The sequence below is a fragment of the Leptonychotes weddellii genome, chromosome 9, assembly GCF_054177405.1.
Source record: "Leptonychotes weddellii isolate Sample4059 chromosome 9, ASM5417740v2, whole genome shotgun sequence".
Taxonomy (NCBI): domain Eukaryota; kingdom Metazoa; phylum Chordata; class Mammalia; order Carnivora; family Phocidae; genus Leptonychotes; species Leptonychotes weddellii.
The window spans coordinates 94,800,243-94,822,662 of NC_138377.1; the positions used below are offsets into that span (position 1 = coordinate 94,800,243).

A 22,420-nucleotide genomic window follows, 5' to 3' on the forward strand; every position below is an offset into this window, starting at 1 on the left:
GCGTTTACGTGTGGGTCATTTCTGGACTCTCTTCTGTTTCCCTGATCTCTTTGGCTATCTTGAGGGTGATGCCACACTGTCCTTGTTACTGTAGCCTTATAGTAAGTCTTGAGGGCAGGTAGTGTGAGTCCTCCAGCCTTTTTTTTTTTTTCCCAAAATTGTTTTGGCTATTTTAGGTCCTTTGCACTTCCCTATAGATTTTAGAATCAACTTGTCAATTTCATCTAAAAATTGCCTGCTGGGATTTCAGCTGGGTTTACTTCGGATCTATATGTGAATTTGGACAGAGTTGACATCTTAGCAATATTGAGTTTTCTGATATGTGAAGACGGTGTATCTTTCCACTTATTTATCTATGCTTTCATTTCCTCTTCACACTATTTTGTCATTTTCACTGTACAGCTCTTGCATATCTTTTGTTAGATTTATCTATTTTTTTTAGGTAGGCTTCATGCCCAGTGTGGAGCCCAATGTGGGGCTTAAACTCACAACCCTGAGATCAAGACCTTGGGCTGAGATCAAGAGTTGAACACTTAACCAACTGAGCCACGAGGCGCCCAGATTTATCAGTGTTGAATATTTTTAAATGCTATTTTAACTAGTAGCGCTTTTTTTTTTTTTTTGGTTTAAATTTCAAATTCTGATTTCCAATTCTGACTATTGACACTTTCACTTTCAGGTAGCAGGAACTGGATTTGCCTTGCCTCCTGAAAATAAGAGGAAAATCAGACAAAATATAAGAAACAATATCTGTCAAAATGTTGGCTATCAGGCAATCTAGGACAGTGATGGAAAACAAATGAGATGAGCTATGATTGCCCCAGATTACTGCCTGGAGGGCATTTCCAGGCCACAGCAAAGGGACAGTGACCCACGTAGAGCTCAGCAGTCACCTGAGTTGAGAAGATGGATCTGGGAGCCCAAGGAAGCCAAGGTAGCTAGAGTTCCCAGGGAAGGGTACTAGAGAGGAGGGAGCCACACGGGTAAAGTCAGATTTCCCTCTAGTAATCAGTTGCATACTGATCAGCACATGTGTGAGAAAGCTACCTGTGGCCAGGAAAGAAGCCCTAAAGACTAGAAAGAACAGTACCTGGAGCTCTACAGGGCTCAGAATTGTGCCTGTGCCCAAAACCAAAACCTGACATTCGTTCCTAATGAAAACTCTGGATAAATTAGAAATAGAAGGGAATTTCTCACCCTGATTAAGGACATCTATAAAAAAATGCATGCTTACCTTCATGATAAAAGACGGAATGCCTTCCCTCCTAAGATCAGGGATTGGACAAAGCTGTCCACTCTCACCGTTTTTTTCAACATTGTACTAGAGTTTGTAGCTAGTGTAGTCAGGCACGAAAAAGAAATAAAAACATCCAGACCGGAAAGGAAGAGTCCGGTTGGCTGCAGCTGGACCACAGGCTTTTCTGGGCCTCTTGGGAGAATCAGGCTCCTGGGAGACTTTCTCCCTCTGCTCCTCCCCCTGCTCGTGCTCTCTCTCTGACAAATAAATAAAATCTTTTTTTTTAAGATTATTTATTTGACAGAGAGAGACACAGCGAGAGAGGGAACACAAGCAGGGGGAGTGGGAGAGGGAGAAGCAGGCCTCCCGCAGAGCAGGGAGTCCGATGCGGGGCTCGATTCCAGGACCCTGGGATCATGACCTGAGCCGAAGGCAGACGCTTAATGACTGAGCCACCCAGGCGCCCCAAATAAATAAAATCTTAGAAACAAAAACAACAGCAACAACAACAAAACCCCATTGGGGAATGGAAAAATGTACCTCCAAGATTTGGCAGACATGACCCATGCAACCCCTCCAGTTTCTCTCAGGTGTCAGATTTTTTCTTAAAATTTGCCCAGCCAAACATTACAGTGGAGGCAAGGAGGGTCACGTTGATCTGAATTCAAGGACTGGCCACCTGGATGGGGCAAGTACCTTATCGTGAGACACGAGGTTGCAGGAGAAGGAGCAGACGATTCAGGGCGTGTGCACGTGGGCGACATGCAGGACACTGGGCACGTGACCTCATTTCTCCAGGCCTCGCTTTCCTGCCCTTTACAATGCGGAGAAGACTCTCTTCATGGCCTCCAGCTCAGGATCGGTGAGCTATTGATAACAGGTGAAAATGCTCTGAGGGGCCACTTTCTTCTTGCCAAGTGGTCAACCGCGAGTCCTTGACCGGCCCCCCTGTGTTCTCTTCCTTGCAGGTGGAGAGGGGCTGCTCTGAGGGAGGCCCCTGCCTCCTACCTGCCCCAGCACTGGAGGCCTTGAGGACACCGGGGCCCAGGCTGTCTGTCAGGTCTTTGGAGATGCTCCAGTGATCTCCTGGATATTTACGGATGGGGAGGTTTGAGGAACAATCTGAGAAACACCTGTGTGGTAGGCAGAATCAAGCCGGCCCCCTCCCTACACATCTTCCCCAAATGTTGACGTCCTAATCCCCAGAACCTGTGAATTGTTAGTTTACATGGAGATGAGGAATTCAGGTTGCAGGTGGAATTAAGATTACTATCAGCTGATCTTAAGATGGAAAGATTATTTTCAACTATCTGGATGGGCCCAAGGTGATCCCAAGAGTCCTGAAGCATGGAAGACAGAGGCAGGAGGAGAGAGAGAGGTCTGAGGAAGGGAACAGAGTTGGAATGGCATGTTGTAAGAAGGACTTGATCTGCTGTTGTTGGCTTTGAAGGTGGAGGAAGAGGTCCTGAAGCAGGGAGTGCGGGAGGCCGCTGGGAGCTAGGAAAGGCAAGGAAATGAATTATTCCCTAGCAGGCCCAGGAGGAACACAGCCTTGCTGACCTATTGAGTTTAGAGACCCATGGGCAGATTTCTGACTTCTGGAACTGAACGTAAGACATCTGTGTTAAGAAGTCTGTGGCCATTTGTTACAGCAGCAATGGGAAGCTAATATATTCCAGAAACCACTGCCCTGCCAGCTCTCGGCCTGTACTGGAAACTCCAGTGGATTCAGGGGCACAGCCTCCATCTTTGGGCTTCAGATGCACCGATGCTCCGAGAGTGGCCCTGAGGCCCTGAGGCCCTGCGGGCCTGTGTGTAGTCAGGAAGAGGTGCTGGCCAGCCCGTGAGGAGGCCAGAGCTCCAGCCGGGCCCCAGACCCACCCAGAGCCCCCAGGGAGAGCAGCTCTACCAGCTGCATGGGGACAAGGGGCCCTGACTGGAGGGCCCGAATCCAAATCCTGGACTTGCTCTTCATTAGGCCTATGACTGTGGGCAAGGTACTTAACTTCTCTCTGCCCCGGTTTCCTTACCTGTGAAATGGGGACAGCGGGACACACCTCACAGGATCCTTAGAAAGGGTGAGTTCATGCTGAAACCTTGGAACAATGCCTGACACGTGATACTCACAAAATGTGTTAGTTATTTGTATTAAGACGACATGACATAGTTGCTGTCTTTAGGTGGCGAATGGTCTAGTGGGGAGACACGTGTGTGGGAAGTGGGATGGGGAACATGAAGCAGGAGGGGCATCCTTTCTCTTGGGGTTGGGGGCTCAGGAAAGGCTAGAGGTCCACTGAAGCTTGAGCTGAGCTTCCCCATCGCACACGCACATCCCCGTTCCTTTAGTCATTCGACAAACCTTTATTGAGTCCCTACTTTGTGCCAGGCACTGTGCTGGGAGCTAGGCATGCGGCCGTGAACAAGAGAAAGTGCTGGGGAGAGGTGGGTGGGGGAATGGGGTAACTGGGTGACGGGCATTAAGGAGGGCATGTGATGGATCACTAAATTCTACCCTGAAACTAGTAATACCGTATATGTTAACTAAATTGAATTTAAATAATTAAAAAGAGAGAAAGTCCTGCCCCTCCTCCCCCGGAGCTCACAATGTGATGGACAATTCTGACAGTAGAGACCAACAAAGGAATGCAAAAGATCAGGGGGCACAAATGTTCTGATGAAACCACAGGAAATAAGAGGGGCGAGGTGTGTATGGGGGCCACTTTATAGTGGGTGGTGAAGGGAGCAGGGAGCCATTCCAGTGGGATCAGAGTGAATCCCAGAGTTTCAGAGTCCAGTTCTGCCACTGCTGTGAGGCCTTAGACAAGTCCCTTCTCTCTCTGCCTCCGTGTGCTCATCTGCACGATGGGGATAACTATCTATGGGGTTGTGGAGAGGAGTAAATGAATTAATATAGGTGAAGTGTTTAGACAGTGCCTGGCACATTAGTAAGTGCTAGAAGTGTCTGCTGCTTTGACTTCTACTCTCCTAGCAAAGGGAACAGCAAGGGTGAAGGCCACGAGGTGGAAAAGGGCTTAGAATGTTGTAGGAGGAACAGGAAGGTCAGGAGTCGACAAGGGGAGTGTGGCCAGGAATGAAGTTAGGAAGGCAGGGGCATGGGCCATTGTCTAGAGTCAGCTTGGCCCCCTTACTGCTCAGAAGCTTGCCATGGCTCCCCACTGCCTATCCGTGAAATTCCTACCTCCTGGCATAGTTTTCGAGGATCTCTACATTTCAGCTTCTTCTCTCTCCTCCGACCTGATTTGCTTGCCTCCCACCCCACCCTCTGCTCTGCTCAGTTGGAGCCTCTTACCTGCTTCCAGAAGTGTTTGGTGTCTGCTCATCCAGGCTCTCCCTTTCATAGGCCAGCCTGGAGCCCAGAGAGGGGTGTGACTAAGCCAGGGCCACACAGCGGATTAGGGGCCAGGTCTGGAGCCCAGGTTTTCATGACTGAACCACAGTTTCTGTTTCCTAGGTGGGTCCTTTTAACAGATGTTGTGCCTATCACAGTGTGACTTGAGTTGAGGAAGGGGTGAGAGGCAGGACACGAGGAGGTGGAATCCACTAATTGGAAATTACTTCTGCAAAAACATTTGTGTCTGGGCCCCTTTAATGCTAAGCATACTGTCCCTGAGAAACAGAAGCCATTGGTGAGGCTGGGACACAGAGGGAGTAGACAGCCTCCGTCTGCTTGTGTCCACCCACTGCTTCCCTGGGAGAGCCGGAGATCCCCATCGGCTAACTGGCTGTTGTTCAGCACCCAGGATTATGCGAGGGGGTGATGGTAGAGCCTGCCACCGTGGCCTGAGGAGGAGTAAGATTTAGAAAGGGGGGACCCCTTGGGAAAAATGCCATTCACCACTTGAAAATCTGTATTAGTCTATTGGGGCGGCCATAACAAAATACCAGACTGGGGTCTTAAACGATAGAAATTAACCTTCTCAGTTCTGGAGGCTGAAAGTCTAAGATCAAGGTGCCCCAGGGTAGCTTTCCTCCGTGGCATCTCTCTGTGGTTTAGAGATAGCCTCCTTCTTGCTGTCACTCACATGGTCTTTTCTCTGTGGCCACACATCCCCTGTGTCTGTGTGTCCAAATTTCCTCTTTTATAAGGATACCAATCATATTGGATTAGGGACCCCAGTGACAGCCTCATTTTAAGTGAATCACTTATTTAAAAGCCCTATTTTCAAATAGAATGACATTCTGAGGTACGGGGTAGGGGTTGGGTTTTAACATACAAATTTTGGCCGAAGGTCGGGGGGGTGGGTGGGGGGCTACAATTTAACCCATAACAAAACCAAACACCAACCAATGCTTATCTCTGAGCAGGACTGCAAAGACTGAGGACTCCCAGGAGAGAAGCATCAAGAGTTGGGCATTCTGGGAAAGTTTCCTGGAAGGGGGAAACTTGGAGTTTTGATCAAAAGAAATGTATTTACAAGGGCCTGAAAACACATGCAGGATGTGTTCTGAGGGGTGGGGGTGGGGGTGGGGCTGCGCCTGGGTGGCTCAGTCAGTTAAGGGTCCAACTCTTGATTTCAGCTCAGGTTATGATCTCTGGGTCCTGAGATCGAGCCCCATGCCGGGCTGCATGGTCAGCTTAGAGTCTGCTTGTCCCTCTCCCTCTGCTCCTTTTCCCACTCACACACTCTCTCTCTCTCTCAAAAAAAAAAAGGAAGACAAGTTATTGAGTTGTCTAGGAGGGTCCTAGGGGCTGGTGGTGGTTCTAGGGGGTGAGTGCAGTGGGGACGTGAGCTGTGAAAGGCCTGGGATCACAGGAGAAGGGCTTGGGCTTGATTCTATGGCAGTAGGGAGCCACGGATGATATTCTGCGCCCAAGAAAGATGGTGGCTGTGATTTAAGCCAGAATCAGGGAAATAACAGATTAATGGCTTTCAAATTTGAGCATGCAGCAGAATCACCTGGAGGGCTGTTTATACCAGATTGCTGGACCCAAGCTCCAGAGTTCAGTTGGTCTAGGGTGGGACTTGAGAATTTGCTCTTCTGACAAGTTCTCAGGGGATCCTGCTAATGCTGTCTGTGTATCACAATTCGAAAACCACTGGAAGCCTTGCTAGAGTGGGCAGGGAGGGGTCTGTTTCATCTCCCAAAGCCTCCAAGGCACAAGCAGTGGAAAGTCACGCCCCTACCAATTGCCACGCTTTACAGACACGGAAACTGAAGACCCGAAGGCCACGGCTTTAGTAGGGGGGTATTTCCAGGCCCTGAGCCTAGAACCTTGGGTCTGGGTGGCCCTGGCATCCGGCGCTTCGTGCAGGAAGGCTCCTGGGTCCACCGACCTAGGCTCTTGCGGGGGCACTACCATTTTGGGTTGGAAAACAGGTCCCAAAAAGCTGGGTCTCGGAGAGCGTACGGCAGGTAGCGGGGTAGCGAGCCCGGGCGGCCCTAGCAGGGGGTGGAGCTTTCCTGCAGCTCTCTGGGCGATGCGGCCCCTGCCTGCGTCAGCCCCGCCCTGCCACAGACCCCGCCCAGTGTAGCCCCGCCCCACGTGCGGCCCCGCCTCCCCCTGGGTTGTGTCCTCAACCCGGTGCCGTGAGTGTGGTCGCCTGCCTGGCTCCGCTGGTCTGGCTGAGTCAGGCTCTGCTGCCAGCATGGTGACCCTGGGACAGCTGAGAATGGAGACTGGCGACGAACAGGAGAGAGAAGAAGGGGCGTGGCAAGCCTGGGGAAGGAGTGCTGGACCAGGAGCCGGCCAACCAGGCTCCCGTGGGAGCCTCACCTTGAAGGACTGTGTGACCTAAAAGAACTTGCTGAACCTCTCTGGGCTGCATTCATTCAACGAAAAATTACAGTAGATTTGGTGTGTGCCAGGTGCTGGGGATATGGTGGTGAACAGGCCCCGCGTGGCGAACAAGCCCTGGTTAAGGGTGTGACCACTGAATCCCAACTTTACACCCTACTGACTGGGTGACCTTGGGCAAGATAATCAACTTCTCTGTACTTCATTATCCTCATCAGTAATTTGGGAGTAACACCTACCTCGTAGGGCTGTGAGGATTAAATATATGTATACGTGTAAAATCCTAGGAATAGTGCCTATTAAGCACCATTATTAAGTGCCTAAGAATCCTCATTATTAGCTGTTGCTATCTTTACCCTCCTGGAGCTTGTATTCACTGACTTTAACTTTAAAATTTCTTTTTCATAATGAACTGACATATAAAAAAGAACATTAACACTGTGTTCCCATCATCCTATTTAAGAAAGCATTATAAATACATTTCTCTTTGCTCTAACTTTAGTCAAGCCTTGATAGTTCCTGCTCCTGAAGCCTCTAAAATCTCCTGCCTCCAACCCATCCTCTACTGTGCTCACAAACTGTGAGAGATCCGGATAAAACACACATTGGACCTGGTCATGACTCTGCTTGAAAACTTCCACCTGTAAGATAAAGTCAAACACACCCCCTTGACATCCAGACCCTTCGCTTCTGATCCTCTCTGACTCTTCCTGTTTGGTCTCTGCCTCCCACTTTGGTAAGAACTTACCATTTCTTAAGTGTCCCTCTTCTTTGTATATGTTGGCCCCTCGGCCTGGGGTCCCATGCATTCCTTCTCTCTCTTTCGCTCATTCCAGGAGAAGCACCATCCTTTGATTCCACCCAGGCTCCTGAGCACCTTCCCACTGGTGTGAGTGGGTATCTGTCCTCCCCTAGACTGTAAGATCCTGGCAGCAGGCCCTCCGCTGACTCATTTTCATCTCCTCCTAGTAAAGGGAAGGCATGTACTGCACTCCACAGTTGTAGCTGATTGTATCTGTGGCATCGTGCTAGGGCGTCATAAGGGTGGTCATCCAGGGACTCCAACGCCATCATTTGCATGGGGAATTAGAGTCCCTCAGCAGTAAAACCACTGGAGAAGAATACAGAGGTCATTAAATGGGGTCCCCATTTTAAAGCCACTCCAGCACAGTGCCATTTTCCTACTGTGCCCAGTTCCCCCTCCCAAGCCCGTTCCTCCTCCTCCTTGCTTCTTGCTCCATCCCTGTCTCCTCTCTCTGAGGACACTGGGTTCCTCATGATGAGTAGATCTTCCCCAGGGACTAAGATGCAGGCCATGCAGTGGCCTGTGTCATCTATCCAAGAGGCTTGTGGTTTTGGGGAAACCAAGGCGATGCCAATCCTGGCCCCAGATCGCCTAGGTTCTAGGACCAGAGAAGAGACGCTTCCAGAGCGGGGGCTCCCAGCCTGTTTCCATCCTGTCAGATATATTTGTAAAGCAGAGTCTCTTCACAGAAAGAGGGGAGCCTAAGTCCCCATTGAAGTAAATTGGGAATAAACTGGTTAAGTGCCTTCAAACTCTAGGGAGGGAGCTGGGTGGAGGAGGGAGGGGGGAGGAGAGGGGCAGGGAAAAAGGGACACTTCTATGCCTCTATGGATATTTTGAATTTTGTACTGTATTTACGTCTGACCTATTTTTTTTAAGAACTGAAATCATACATAGGATGGTAATCAGAAGAGCTAGGTTCCAGTATTGCAAATACCAATTACCGGACTGCTCACCTTTGTCTCTCTGAGCCTCGCTTTAATCACCACCCAGTTCCCAGCTCAAAGAGTAGGCACAAGGGAGACCTTTGTAAACTTGGTGGGGTGGGTGCACTTAATTATTATTTACTCTTCATTTAGTTCATCTCCGCAGACAATCACTGAGCCCTTCTCTCTGGCCGCAGTGTATGGGTCTCTCTGTACAAGTGTGGGTGTGTATGTCTGGGTGTGTGTGCTTCTGGACATGTTGGGGTGATGTGTGGGATGACTATGGAGTTGGCCATTACAGGGTCCCTGCCTGAAGGAGCTTCGGGTACGACAGGACAGGTGACCAAGTAAAAAACTTCCTCTAACACTCTTGAACTCTGTTAAAGGCCAAGTAAAGGGATGAAAAATGTGGGTGCCCAGAGGAGGGAACATAAGTTCAAGCAGGGGCCTTTGCATTGGCTGTTTTCCCTGCTTGGAAATGCTCTTCCCCCAGGATCCGCAAGGCCTACCCCCTTGCCTCCTACAACTCTTTCAGCAGATGTCACCTTCTCAAGGAGGCCCACTTGACCACACTGTTTAAATAGCAACTCCACCCTGCAGTCCCGAAGCTCTTCTTTTATTTTTAGCCAAAGCCCTTATTTTCAATGGCAGTAAAGTTACCTATACTAAAAGTAACTTAAAATACTCTGTATTTTGGGCGCCTGGGTGGCTCAGTTGGTTAAGCAACTGCCTTCGGCTCAGGTCATGATCCTGGAGTCCCGGGATCGAGTCCCGCATCGGGCTCCCGGCTCGGCGGGGAGTCTGCTTCTCCCTCTGACCCTCCTCCCTCTCATGCTCTCTGTCTCTCATTCTCTCTCTCTCAAATAAATAAATAAAATCTTTAAAAAAAAAAAATACTCTGTATTTTACTCATTTTATTTACTGTATTTTACTCACTTTATTACTTATTTTACTCTGTTTCCCTCATGTCCTTCATTAGAATGCAAGCTCTGTGAGGGAAGGGACCATGTCCCTTTTGTTCACTGCTGTGCACCACCCCACTCCACCCGGACCTAGAACAGAACCTGGCACAGAGTAGGACACTCGGTACCTATTTGGGATATGGTGGTGATAGGGTGGTGCTCAGGGGTGGGTGGCAAAGCGGCCATGGCCATGCCTGGGGAGGTAGCCAGAGGCCCAAGGCTATAGCCACGGACTAAAGGAGCACCCTGTGATGTGGGATCTGATGGATTCGTGGATGGTGGGAGTGGGAATGCTCCAGTGGGCTCAGGGAGGAAGACATGGCCTGGAAAAAACCCGAGACACTTTGGGGACCTTTCTGTATGCTCTAAATTCCCGCTCAGTGCCCATCCCTTCCCTCTGCCACCCTGAGAAACCGAGCCTGTTGCTATGGGGAAGGGGAGTTTCAGGGACCTCGCTAGTTTATTGGGGAAGGTGATGGTGGACCCATTTGTGAAAACCAAAGTCTACTGCTGGCAGGTCCTTTGCCTATGAGAGAGTACCTATGCGGAGGTGGTGGTGGGGGAGGGGGTGTTTAGAAGGGAGGAGGCAGCAGAAGGCCCGGTGCTGGTGGTGGCTGGATTATAGGCTCAGAGCAGAGATGTTTCTGTGAATGTCCAGAACAGAGAGCAAGGCCCAAGTAGAGGGCACCCTTGGGAACAGAGGCCAGAGAAGAAATGAAGCAGACACTGAGGCCAGGCTGGGAAGGGCCTCGAAGGCCAGGCCAAGGAGTTGGGAGAGGACCCAGGATGTCCAGGGAACACACGAGTATCTGGAGCTGAGAGTAGGAGGTGGCAAAGTAAGGAAGCTCCATTCAGGAAGAATTGCCACTCAGGGGTCTTTCCCAATCTTTACAGAAGGAGAGGAGGAGACGTGCTCTCTAAGGCTTGGAGACAGAGAAGGGGGCAGAGTGGCCATTTCACTTGGGTGGCCCATTCATTTACTTTATCAGGCACTTAATGTGTCTGGACTCTATGCTGGGGCCTGGGGGTGCCACGAGGAATCAGGCCTAAACTTTGACCCCATGCGAGGGAGAGGGTACCTCGGGAGAGATATGACAGGTTCAAAGAGGCTATGGTTATGCCAGCTCAGAGATCAGGGAGGGCTTCCTGGATAGGAGGCATCTGAGCTGGGCACTGAATGGTGGTCAGGGGTTTGAAAGTCAGCTGATCCGTAAGAGAGGATGTTTGACTCAGGAGTTCCAAACCGGGGGAGGTTTGATGTGCACTATTACACTGAATTCCCCTAACAACTCTCAGAAGAGGTAGCCAAGGCGGAGGAGGGGATTTATCTCATGGATAAGGAAATAAAGATCTTGGGACCAAATCCAGAGAGGATAAGGGCCCAGCCCTAGGTCACTAGCCTGAAAATAGCAGTTGGTTGGAACCCAGGGCTGTTGGACTCCCAGCCAAGTGCTCACCCTGCGAGTCCACAGCCGCCTCTGGCTATTTGGAGTTTGATTCACTGCGGCTTTCCAAAGTGCTATGGAGAAGCTGTCAGCTAATCTTCAACCCCCAGGACCTTGACCTGCCTCTGCCTGACCCCAGAGAGGATCCAGGACGCAGACCAGTGACCCACTGTCGGCTCCTCAGTGGTTGGCCAAGGGCAGGCAGAGGCCAGGATGGAAAAACCTCATCAGACTTTGAGTCTGAGGGCTTGTGACTGGTTCCGGCCATGCCAAGTCCTGTCTGTACAGCCTTCTAAGCTTGTCACCTACCTGGGCCCTTCCAGTCTGCATCACCGTCCAATGGGGACGCTGTTCACCCCAGCATTCCCCACCTTCGGTGAGTTGAGAAACTGAGGACATGGTGGACATGACCGTCCCAGGGAAGAGTAGCCGTTATTCCTTTGAAGGACTGGGGGTTGCCTGCAGGCCTCGAAAGATTACGAGAATGCTACCAGCTCTGACTCCTGCAAGCTGCCTTTCTCTGAGCCCTCACCAGGCCCAGAGCTAAGTGCTTTCGGCACGGTAATTCATTGACTGGGGCATGGGTTGCAAAACACTGGAAGAAGCACTAGCACCAATATGTACAGTCTGTGAAGATGATGGTGATGATGAAGCGGCCTCCCAAAGCAATGTGATGAATGGATTCCGAAGTCTTGGAGAGCAACGGAGAGCTTTGCAGACGATGTGCCCTGGCCCCTTGGCACAACTCTGGTCCTTTGCTTCTGTCATCTAAGTGACTGACATCCTTCCTGCACAGGCAGCCTGCTCCCGACCCTCAGCCCCCAACTCCTGGATGAGGTATTTAGGCCCCGAGCCAGGCCAGCTCTGGGATTCCTATTCCCGGGCAGCTCGGCTGCAGCCCCAGGAGGACAGCCAACAAGGGGCCCACAGCAGCTTATCGCTCCGTGGAGAGTCTCCAGCGGGCAGACTGTCTCCACTGCTGCTGAGCCAAGCTGATAATGAGGACAGACCCTTGTGTTTACTGTGGCTGGGAGAGTGGGGCCTCCTGGGGGCGGCCCAGCTCCTCTGGGAACAGACTGTCTGTTTGCTGAGATACCATCGCATTCCTGCAGCCTCGGCCACCCCAGGATGGATGGCGGGGGGTGGGGGGGGTGCGAGGGAAGGGGAGGAGGAAATAGGACAGCTGCTGGCCCTCCGTTCCCCTGGGACCCACACTGAGAAGGCCGCCGCCCTGGGTCCTCCAAAAGGGTCTATGGTTTTCTGGCCTGCTTGTTGAGTCCTTCGTAAAGGTCATTAATAGCCAACGTGGGCACTCCCCTCTACAGTTTACAAAGCGGTTTGTCAACAGTGATCTATTTTGCTCTTCTAGATAACCTTCCGTGTAGGTAGTGTGGGGTGATGAAGTTTCACAGAAGAGAGCTGCCTAGTCAGTCAGGAGCAGAGGCTGACGGCGTGGAGGATGGACGTTGGGGCAGGAGCCCTTGAATGAGCCCCAGCTGACCAGTCCCACCCGCGATGACAACTAACCCTGGGAGTGCTTACCTTGTGGTTGTGACGGTCAAAAGCACGTTAGATACGTTAGCTTGTTTATTCCTCACCAACAGCTCTTAGGAGGTAGGTGCTATCAATAGATCCATTTTACAGATGGGGAAACTGAGGCAGACCCAGGCAGAAAGTAGGAGGGCTGCGATTTGAACCCTAGCAGCATGGCTCTAGAATCTCCCATTTAACCACTGGGCTACATACACGTCCAGCTTAAAGCCAGCTAGTGAAAGATGGGTTTCTAACTGGCTTACAGAGACCAGTGGGCATTTCCAAGGGCAGAGGCAGCCTAGCAAAGCAAGAACAGGCTTTGGGATTAGACCAGGGTTCCACTCCCCGTGCTGACACTAATGAACCCTGAGGCCGACTTTCCCCTGAGTCTCCGTTTCCTCCTCTGGAAAGTGGAAGTAAGACCTGCCTTAGAAGTGAGTGTGAGAAATGATGGATGAGAAGGTTCTGGCACATGGCAGATTTTCATTAAATAATTACTATTATGACTTTGACACCTGATCTGGGGAGGTGGCCTGCCCAAAACTGAGACTTCAGAAGAGTATCTCTTAAAAGAGAGGCCCAACCTTCCTTGGTTATGGGAGCACAGAGGAGGAGGGACACCTAGTTGAAGGGATCTGGTGACTTCAGAGGAGGCAGCATGAGTGCACGGTTGGGACTCTGGCTTCAGAGCTCAACAGACTTGAGTTCAAGTTCTGATATCCAGCATGTGCTCTCTGGGTGGCCCTGGGGAGTTACTTAACTTCTTTGTAAAATGAGAACACTGATAGAACCTTCCTCGTAGGGGTGTGAGAATAGGTGGGATCATTCAGGGAAAGGAGCCCTGGGCACATTGGTGGGCACATAGTACATGCTCAACAAAATCCTGTGGCCATCAGCGTTTGTGGGAGGGGGTGGTAGGCAGAGGAATGGCCCCCAGCAAAGGCGTCCATGTGTAGGGGGTACCTGGAACCTGTGAATATGTAGATTACATGGAAAGGGGAATTGTGCTTGCTGGTGGACTTGAGGCTACTAGTCAGCTGACCTCAAGATGGGGAGATTATCCTGGCTTGTCACTGGGGACCCACTGTAATCACAAGGGTCCTTATGAATGGAAGGAGAGAGAGAGAGAGAACTTGTGTCAAAGTGATGTGAGGAGAAAGACTCCACCAGCCATTCTTGGTGCCAAAGATGAGGGAAGGGGATATGAACCAAGGAATGTGGGCTGCCTCTAGAAGATGGAAAAGCTCCCTTGAGCCCCTAGAAAGGTTTACAGTCCTGCCAATGCTCTGATTTTAGCTCAGTGACACCCATTTTGGACTTCAGACTCCCTGAACTGTAAAGTAATAAAATCTGAGTTGTTTAAAGCCACTAAGTTTGTGGTCATTTGTTATGGCAGCAAAAGGAAACTAATACAGGGTATAAGTTGGTCCTTGAAGACTGGCAGGATGATAACAGGCAGAGGCGGGGCTCAGATGTATGAGAAGAAGAAACTGTACCCAATGGCCTTTAGGCTAGAAAGCACAAAGCATTTTTGAGGACTGGTGGGAAAGCCTGTTTGGTTCTTTGCAAAAATGAACACAATTCTCCATCCTTGTCCATATCCCCTTTGCAATGTAACTAGGCAGCTCTCCTCAACAAGAGATGAAGTCTGTCTCCCCCATGTCTTGAATCTGCACTTGGCCCTATGGCTTGCTTTGGCCAAGCATATACACGTTCTGAGCCTGGGCCACGAGAGGTCTTACACACTTCGGCACTCTTGTGGTTTTGAAACCCTGCCACCAGTCTATGACCAAGCTCAGGTACGACAGGCAGCCTCTAAAATGGCTCCCAGTAATCCCCACCTCCTGAGATGAATGCCCTATGTAGTCTGCTCCCATCGAGTGCTGGCTGGACCTAGTGCCTCCCTTCTAATGGACAGAATGCAGCAAAAGAGATGAATTGGCGTTTCTGAGATTAGCTGGCAAAAAGACTGCATGACTTCCATCTTGCTTTCCCTTTCTTGCTCTCTTGCTGGCTCGCTTTGAGGGAATCCAGCTGCTGTGCTCTGTCCTATGGAGGACCCCATCTGGCAAGAAAATGAAGCCTCTGGCCAACAGCTAGCCAGGACCTGAGACCTACCCAAATCCACATGAGCGAGCTGAAAAGTAGGTCCATCCCTGGAGCGTTGAGATGGCAGAAGCCCTAGTTGATACCTTGACTTTGGCTCTGTGACAGTCCTTGAGCCACAGATACCCAGCTAAGTGGTACTAGGCTTCCTGACCCCAAGGGACTGTGAGAAAATACCAGTTTGTTGTTTTTAGCTGTGTAATTTGTTATGCAGCTATAGATAACTAGTACCCCCACCAGACTGGTTTGCTGGGTGATGAGTGACATGTGGCCCAGTCACTTCTTTTCACCCAGACAACAACTAGACATGGGCGTGAGGTCATCCTAGACCAGCTAGCCCTTAGCCAACCTGTCAGTTGCTTGCAGATGCATGAGTGGGCCAAGTCAGGATCCGCTGTGCCTGGCCCAGAGCAGCAGAAGTTCCCGCTGACCTTGGACTTGGTAGCAATAATATACATTGTCTTTTTAAGTGACTGAGCCTTGAGTTGACTTTGTACCCAGCAGTAGCTGACTGATATAACCTGTGTAGCCAGGGGTTCATGCCTGCAGTAGGAAATAGGGCTGGGAAGCTGTGTGGGGGCCTAAATGTGTAGGGCTTTGTGGCCAGGTTAAGGCATTTGGAGTTTTTGTTTTGTTTTGTTTTGTTTTTTTAAAGATTTTATTTATTTATTTGACAGAGTGAGAGACAGCGAGAGAGGGAACACAAGCAGTGGGGGAGTGGGAGAGGGAGAAGCAGGCTTCCCGCCGAGCAGGGAGCCCAATGCGGGGTTCGATCCCAGGACCTTGGGATCATGACCTGAGCCGAAGGCAGACGCTTAACGACTGAGCCACCCAGGCGCCCCGGCATTTGGAGTTTAATTAGCAGGCAGTAGGGGCAGGTTTGGAGTGGGAGAACACGATCATGATCAGAGATATGACTGAGGAAGTTTCTTCTGGCAGTGGCCTGCATCAGAGGCAGGGAGATCACTTAGGAGGCTGTTGTCAGGAGGCAGATGAGCCGTGATGGAGGCCTGAAATTGGGAAAATGTGAGGAATGGGAGAGACCAGTAGAGGCGGGATCAATGAAGACTGTTCCGGATTGGGTTGGGGGCAGGGCAATGGGAGAGTGGAAGTCAACACCCAGGTTTTGTTCCTGGGAGCCTGAATGGTTGGTGGTACTGTTGATAAAGATGGGGAAGTCAGCATGGGGGATAGGGAGATGCCAGCTACCGGGATGGACTGAGTGTTCAGTGCTATAGAGACCTCTGGGAAGAGGCTCAGGAGACAGTGAGTCAAGGCTTCAAAGGGAGCTTGATCCCCTGCCTAGTGTAGTCAGGTCTTGGGAAGAGTAGAGAATGCACCTTCAGATGGGCAAATGAGAGAAGTGGAGAAAGGCCTAATTACAAGGGGGTGTGAAGGGTTTGGGCATTGTACAGGGGTGGTGAATGGGCCTGGGTTAGCAATGGGGGGCAGCTGTTATCACCCCCTGGGATGGAGAAGTTCCTGAGGACAGGAGCAGGAACCAGAACCAAGAGAGAGTGTGCATGGAGAGGGGTGCCTTACAGGAGCCGTGGCCTTTGGTAGAAGATGCAGATGACCCATGACCACCCAGCAAGGAGGACACAGGGGAATGAGCACCCTGACCACGCCTTCTTCCTGCCTGTGAGCACTTTCTGGTGTCCCCCGTTGGCCAAGTCCAACCTGAAGGCTGAGGGCAAGGTTGCGTGTTGATGTGGTCCCTGCTGGTGTGCAGGGACACAGGACACAGAGGGGGCCGAGTGGGGGAGGGGTGAGCGGAAGGTAACTGGCCACCTAACAGATGAAACTCCTGTAGCTTAAGTCAATCAGTGACCCTGATCTGGCAAAGGAGATTTGAGGGGATATCTGCTAGGAGTTTCTGGGAAAAGGGTCTTGACTTTTAGGAAGGAGACCGCAGGAGAGCTGTTCATTGTATCTGCTGTGATGGCTGGAGCTGCAACGGCTATCTTGCCACGATGGGGGAGGCAGCCACAGTCAAAACCAACCCACTGAGGATGGAAAAGCAAAGAGATGGAAAGAACCAGGTCCTTGATGACCTCGTGGAAATGCTCTGAGAACCCGAGGTTCCTTTTTTTTTTTTGCATGAAATAATACAAGTTCTTATCATTAGAACCACTTTGAGTTGTATTTCCCATTATTTGCAGCTCAAAGCTTCCTAAAGGACAGAGCTGCCTCCCACCATCTCCAGGCCCGTGTGCAAGCCCTTCAGCCTCCCACACCCTGCAGGCCAAGCCCCCCTGTTTCCCTCTGCTGACCCTGGGCTTGCACCCACTGCAGCAGATTCAATGAAGAATTGCAAAGGCTTTTTCAGTCTGTGACGAAAGAGTCAGAAGTGGGCAATGGGCTCTTTGCGGAGCTGCCCCGTAGCTACTACAGATGGGCTAGAGTGGCGGGGGACACAGGCCTTGCAGGTCGTCATAACCAGCTTCAAGTCTGAGTCTACTGCTTTCTAACTGTGTGACTTTGGGCAAATTAGTTAACATCTCTGAGCCTTGGTTTTCTCACTGGAGGTGGTAAGGGTTGAATCAGATAGAAGAAGAAAAAAAACAGTCAACCCTGACACGAATCCTAGACTTGAGAGGCTACCCTCTAAAGACTTCCTCCCCCTCTCTCCCTGTTCCTTTCCACCGCTGGGTTGGATGTGAGGGAGGTTGGAAAGGGCCCAAAGGGATATTGGCAAGAGAAACAACCCAGTGAGTTGACTGCACAAAAGGCCCCCCCTCCATGTGTTTGATGTATGAATGTATGAATGAATGAAAGAATAAATGGGAAAAAAATAAGAATGAGAAGGCTAGAGAGACAGGGAAATTGCGCCCACAGGGAGAAAGACTGATGGAGGACTTTGTAAAATTCCCCAGGATGAAATCTGCCCAGCTGAAAATAAATCCTCGTTCTGCTATTCAAGAGAAAGAGGGAGAACTGAGGTTGCCATAGACCCCTATGAGTCTCTGCCAGGGGTTTGCAGTCCTGATTGTCTGGACCAGAATAGCAGATGCTTTGCCTACACTGGACTCTCCAATTTGCCACAGACTCCACCACTCCCTAATGCCTCCCTCCTGCCGCACTCAGGATCGATACCCAGGGCACAGATGGCAGATCAGTCAGGAGAGGCTAGGTAATGCAGTGGTAACAAAAGCCCCTGAATCCCAGTGGCTTTATGACAACTGTGTTGATTTCTTGTTTATGCACTACATGGTGGGTTATTCAAAGTCTCTCGAAGATTGAGCTGAAGAAAGCTGCATGGGGACACCCCTCTCTAATGACAGCAGCAGGGTGCACAGAACATGGGAGACCCCACACTGGCTCTTCAGTCACCTGCCCAGAAGTGTTTCACATCACATCTGCTCCTATTTCATGGGCCAAAGCAAGTCACATGGCCATACTTGAGTCAAGTCGGTGGAGAAGCACAATCCTCTGTTTCCAGTAAAGAGGACTGGCAGTTTGTCAGCAGTCCTGACCCCCACCATCAATGGGCTAGGTCAGAGGGGGGCTTGGGCTGAATGCAGCTCAGACATGGCTTGTTTGGCCTGTTTGGTATTTTAAATATTTTTTTATAAGGTTTCCAACTTATATGGCATCAAGATAGGTCCTATACAAATCTGTATAATCCTGGCTCACTTTGAAAAATTGGACTCTTTGGTAATAGTGGTTGTATTAATTGTTGTATTAATTAGGATTAAGTTGGGTGGATTATAACAGAAAAACTAAAAATAACAGAAGCCTAAGGAAGATAGATGTTTCTTCCATGAAAGAAGCCTGGAGATAAATAGGCAGCCCAGGACTGGGGCTGTGGATTTAATTACTAGGGGCTTAGGCTCGTTTTTCTCTCTGCTTTGTTGTCTACAGTGTATAGCTCCCACTTGCAAAGATTGCTTCATGCCCCATCATGGCTTCTAGTGCTCCAGCCAGCACATTCATACTCCAGGCCAGAGAAGGAAAGGTTAAAGGCAAACAATGGTGCCTCCCAGCTGAGTCGGCTCTCTTTCTACTGCCTTTCCAGAATCCCTGCACAAAGCTTCTACTCACATGTTATCTGCCAGAAATAGTCATCTGGCTATACCAAGTGCGAGGGAGGATGGAGATAATCATGTGACTCTGCTCAGGCCAAGGTAGTCTTTTTGCCCCAGGATAAAATTTGCCCAGCTGAAAATAAATCCTCGTTCTGCTATTCAAGAGAAAGAGGGAGAACTGAGGTTGCCATAGGCACCTATGAATCTCTGCCAGGGGTTTGCAGTCCTGATTGTCTGGACCAGAATAGCAGATGCTTTGCTTACACTGGGCTCTCCAATTTGCCACAGACCCCACCACTCCCTAATGCGCCCCCCCGGTGTCAGTTATTATTTATCATTGGGCTCATGCTGGCTTTATCTTTCTTAGTGGAATTAATAGGAAAAAGAAATATTTCCTATGTCTCTGTTAAAAATCAAGAGTAAAAGATATAGCAACAGAGACATGTGTTTCAAGAAAAATGAGAGTGGAAGTATATTTCTTGGGGGAAGAGAAAAACATTCCTAGCTGTGTATCATGCAAACAAGGTATATTGAAAAAAATGCAACTTGACACACTATTAAGAAAGAGCTGACTTGCTTTTTACTCACCACTCTGGCCTGGCAGGCATTTTACTGGTTGTGCAGCTAACTGGGAAGACAGTGGGCCTCAGATCTCCCTGGTTCTACACAGCTCACCCCTCTCCCTGAGAGGAGAACAGCCCCATTTTGTCCAACCCCTCTTACCCCTCATTTGGAATGATGTCGCCCTTCTTTGTATTCGGGGCTTATTTTGAGCAAGTTCAAAACCGTCTTGCAAAGTTCAAGATCATTATGGCAGGCAAAAATGCAGTGAAATAGCACACCACTGTCAGTTAATTACTAAAAATCCTTTAATAGCTGACATTATTATAAATTATATACCCATTATGACAGGGACAATTGGGCTCTCTGTTTTTCTTGCCCTGCATTGGAACCCCACACAATGCCGTCTTGTTGGGGAGAATGACCTGGGTGCACTTGGAAGCAAGTTGCGAGTTTACATGGGCTACCTATGCTGACCACAGCAGCCTGTGGGCCTCTGAGGACACCCTGTCCCTGAGTGGGGTTGAGGCTGCTGCCTGACTAGGCCCCAGAACCAACCCTGTCTCCATTCCTACCTGCCGTCCCTGCTTCTATGGCTATAAGTCCCTTCCCCATAGGCCTCCCAACTCCCTCTGCGCTGTTCCCTGCTCCTCTCCATGTCTAGGCTTAGCACAAAGAGCTCCTCCTCCAGGCAGCTTCCCCTGATTCCCATTCCAAAGCTCCAGACACATGGTAGGCTGGTTCTTTTTTGGTTTTGTTTTATTTATTTATGATATTTATTTATTTATGATTTTATTTATTAGAGAAACAGAGGGAGAGAATCTCAAGCAGACTCCCTGCTGAGCGGGGAGCCTGACATGGGGCTCGATCTCACGACTTTGAGATCATGACCTGAGCCAAAAACCAAGAGTTGGACGCTTAACCGACTGAGCCACCTGGGCGCCCCAGTTTTTGTTCTATTTTTGTCAGGTGCACCTTAAGCATCAACCTTGATGATGTTTTACAGATGTGTATACGACGTGACCCCCTCCTACATCAAGATGTAGAACTAACTTAAAAATGTTCCTGTGCATGGGCATCCCCTTCGGAGCTTGTAAAAGATGCAGCTTCTGACCTAACCCAGAGATGCTGATTCAGTGGCCCAGGAGGGCAGGGTGACTGCGCCGGATCTTCAGGTGGAGGGGGCCCACAGCCCACCCTTGGGGAAACCCACTCAGTTCTTGCTGGGAAAGTCCTTGGGTCTTAGCTATTCCCCTCCTGTTAGGCGGGAGCCATCCTCTGGTCCTTTGCTGTCAGTGTGTCTGTCCAGCAATGTTCCGGGCCAGAAGGGGCACCCACGGTGGGGAGTCTAGGCTGGCTGCCGTCTGAAGATGCTCAAGATGGGGGGACTGTCTATAAGAAAAGTGATGTCTGCCCCACTGCCTCCGGCAGCCACTGAGCGTTCGTGGTCTTGGACATTGTCAGGGTGAAAAGTCATCTACTGGACAAGACGGAGCATTCTCCAGCTCACTCCTTCCATCCACAGGAATTGCCACTTGATGCTCAGCCCTGCCCCCTGTTAGAATCCCCGGGGGAAGCTTGAAACAAAAAAACAAGCCCTGGCCCCACTTCAGATATTTTGATTTAATGGCTCTGGGGTGGGGACCAGGCTTTAGTAGCTTCTAAAGCTCCCAGGTGATTCTAATGCATAGTCAATGCCTAGAACCCCAAAGCAGAGAGGCCTGACTTAGAATTTTAAGCTGTCTTTATCTGACTGTGGTCGGTATCCTTGACATCCACCTGCAGAGGTCTCCCTCCATCCTGGGGACAGATCAGTCAGTAATATTGGGTGATTATCAAGCACCTAATCATCATGGCGGCACTGCATGTTGGCAGGGGGCACATTGAACCCAGGAAACCCTAGGGATTGCCTTCAGAGCCCCAGTGGGTGAGGCGGGAGCGGGGATAGGGCCCATGTGGCTGGCTGGGATAGGGCCAGGCTGCCCCTGGAGCCAGAGCCTGCTTCTTGACCACCAGCCATGGCCAGGGCACAGGCCCAGGGCCAACTTCCTCCTTTAGGCACAGGAGACATAGGGCCTAGGGCCCCATGATAATTTCTGGGGACTGATGAGATGTTTTCATTTTGATTTTTGTCTGAAATCAGAAGGAAAAAAATGACTAATAATAAATACATCACAACGAATCTACATTTGTCTTTATACCAATACACTTGTAAAATATACTTCCTTTTTTTTTTTTTAATGGAAGAAGGGGCCATGAAGATGGAAGTGTCCAGGGCCCACGGAAGTCACAGCGCAGCCCTGCACACAGTCCTGGGCTCTGGAAGGCAGGCTCTGGCTACTGCGTCCCTCAGCCCCTTCCCTGACAGAGCACGGCTGGTGCTCGTGGGGACGGAGGCCAGAAATGTTTATCACACACCTGCTGGGCGCCTAGCCCTGGGGAGGAAACAAGAGCATCAGGCGTGTCTTGGTTGGCCTAGGAAGAGAAGACGTACATACAGGAAACCAAGGACAAGACAGGACGCACTCTCCAGTGGTGGTCAAGTCTTACTTGGATCTCTTCTTGTGTTTATCATTTTTTCTGTCACTGGGTCCGGCCCTCTTTGGATAGAGTTGTTTCATGTATTTAATTCTTTTTTTTTTTTTTTTTAAGATTTTATTTGACACAGAGAGAGAGAGAGAGACAGTGAAAGAGGCAACACAAGCAGGGGGAATGGGAGAGGGAGAAGCAGGCTCCCTGCTGAGCAGGGAGCCCAACACGGAGCTCGATCCCAGGACCCTGGGACCATGACCTGAGCCGAAGGCAGATGCTTAACCCACTGAGCCACTCAGGTGCCCCACATGTATTTAATTCTTCAACCACTATTCTTTTGTTGATTTATTCCTTTCTTCAACCAATGTTTACTATATTCGTAATTCAGGTTTTTAAGAAAGATTATTTATTTTAGAGAAAGACAGAGCAGGAGCACCAGAGCAGGGTGGTGTGGGGGGAGAGGGGGAGAGGGACAGAAGGAGAGGGAGAGAGAGAAAGTCAGGCAGACTCCATGCTTGAGTGCAGAG

At 50.2% G+C, this 22,420-nt stretch overlaps 1 long non-coding RNA gene across 2 annotated transcripts; it reads left to right on the forward strand.

Moving 5' to 3' along the window:
- The first annotated feature begins 614 nt into the window (after nucleotides 1–614).
- On the forward strand, nucleotides 615–22,309 carry LOC145723548 (uncharacterized). 2 transcript variants are annotated; one of them, XR_014148697.1, is made up of 4 exons: nucleotides 615–934; nucleotides 2,206–2,377; nucleotides 5,564–5,665; nucleotides 20,368–22,309. It is a non-coding gene; the product is annotated as an uncharacterized LOC145723548 (long non-coding RNA). The 2 variants fall into 2 exon arrangements; XR_014148696.1 differs by lacking the exon at nucleotides 615–934 and adding an exon at nucleotides 1,970–2,099.
- The last annotated feature ends 111 nt before the right edge of the window (nucleotides 22,310–22,420 follow it).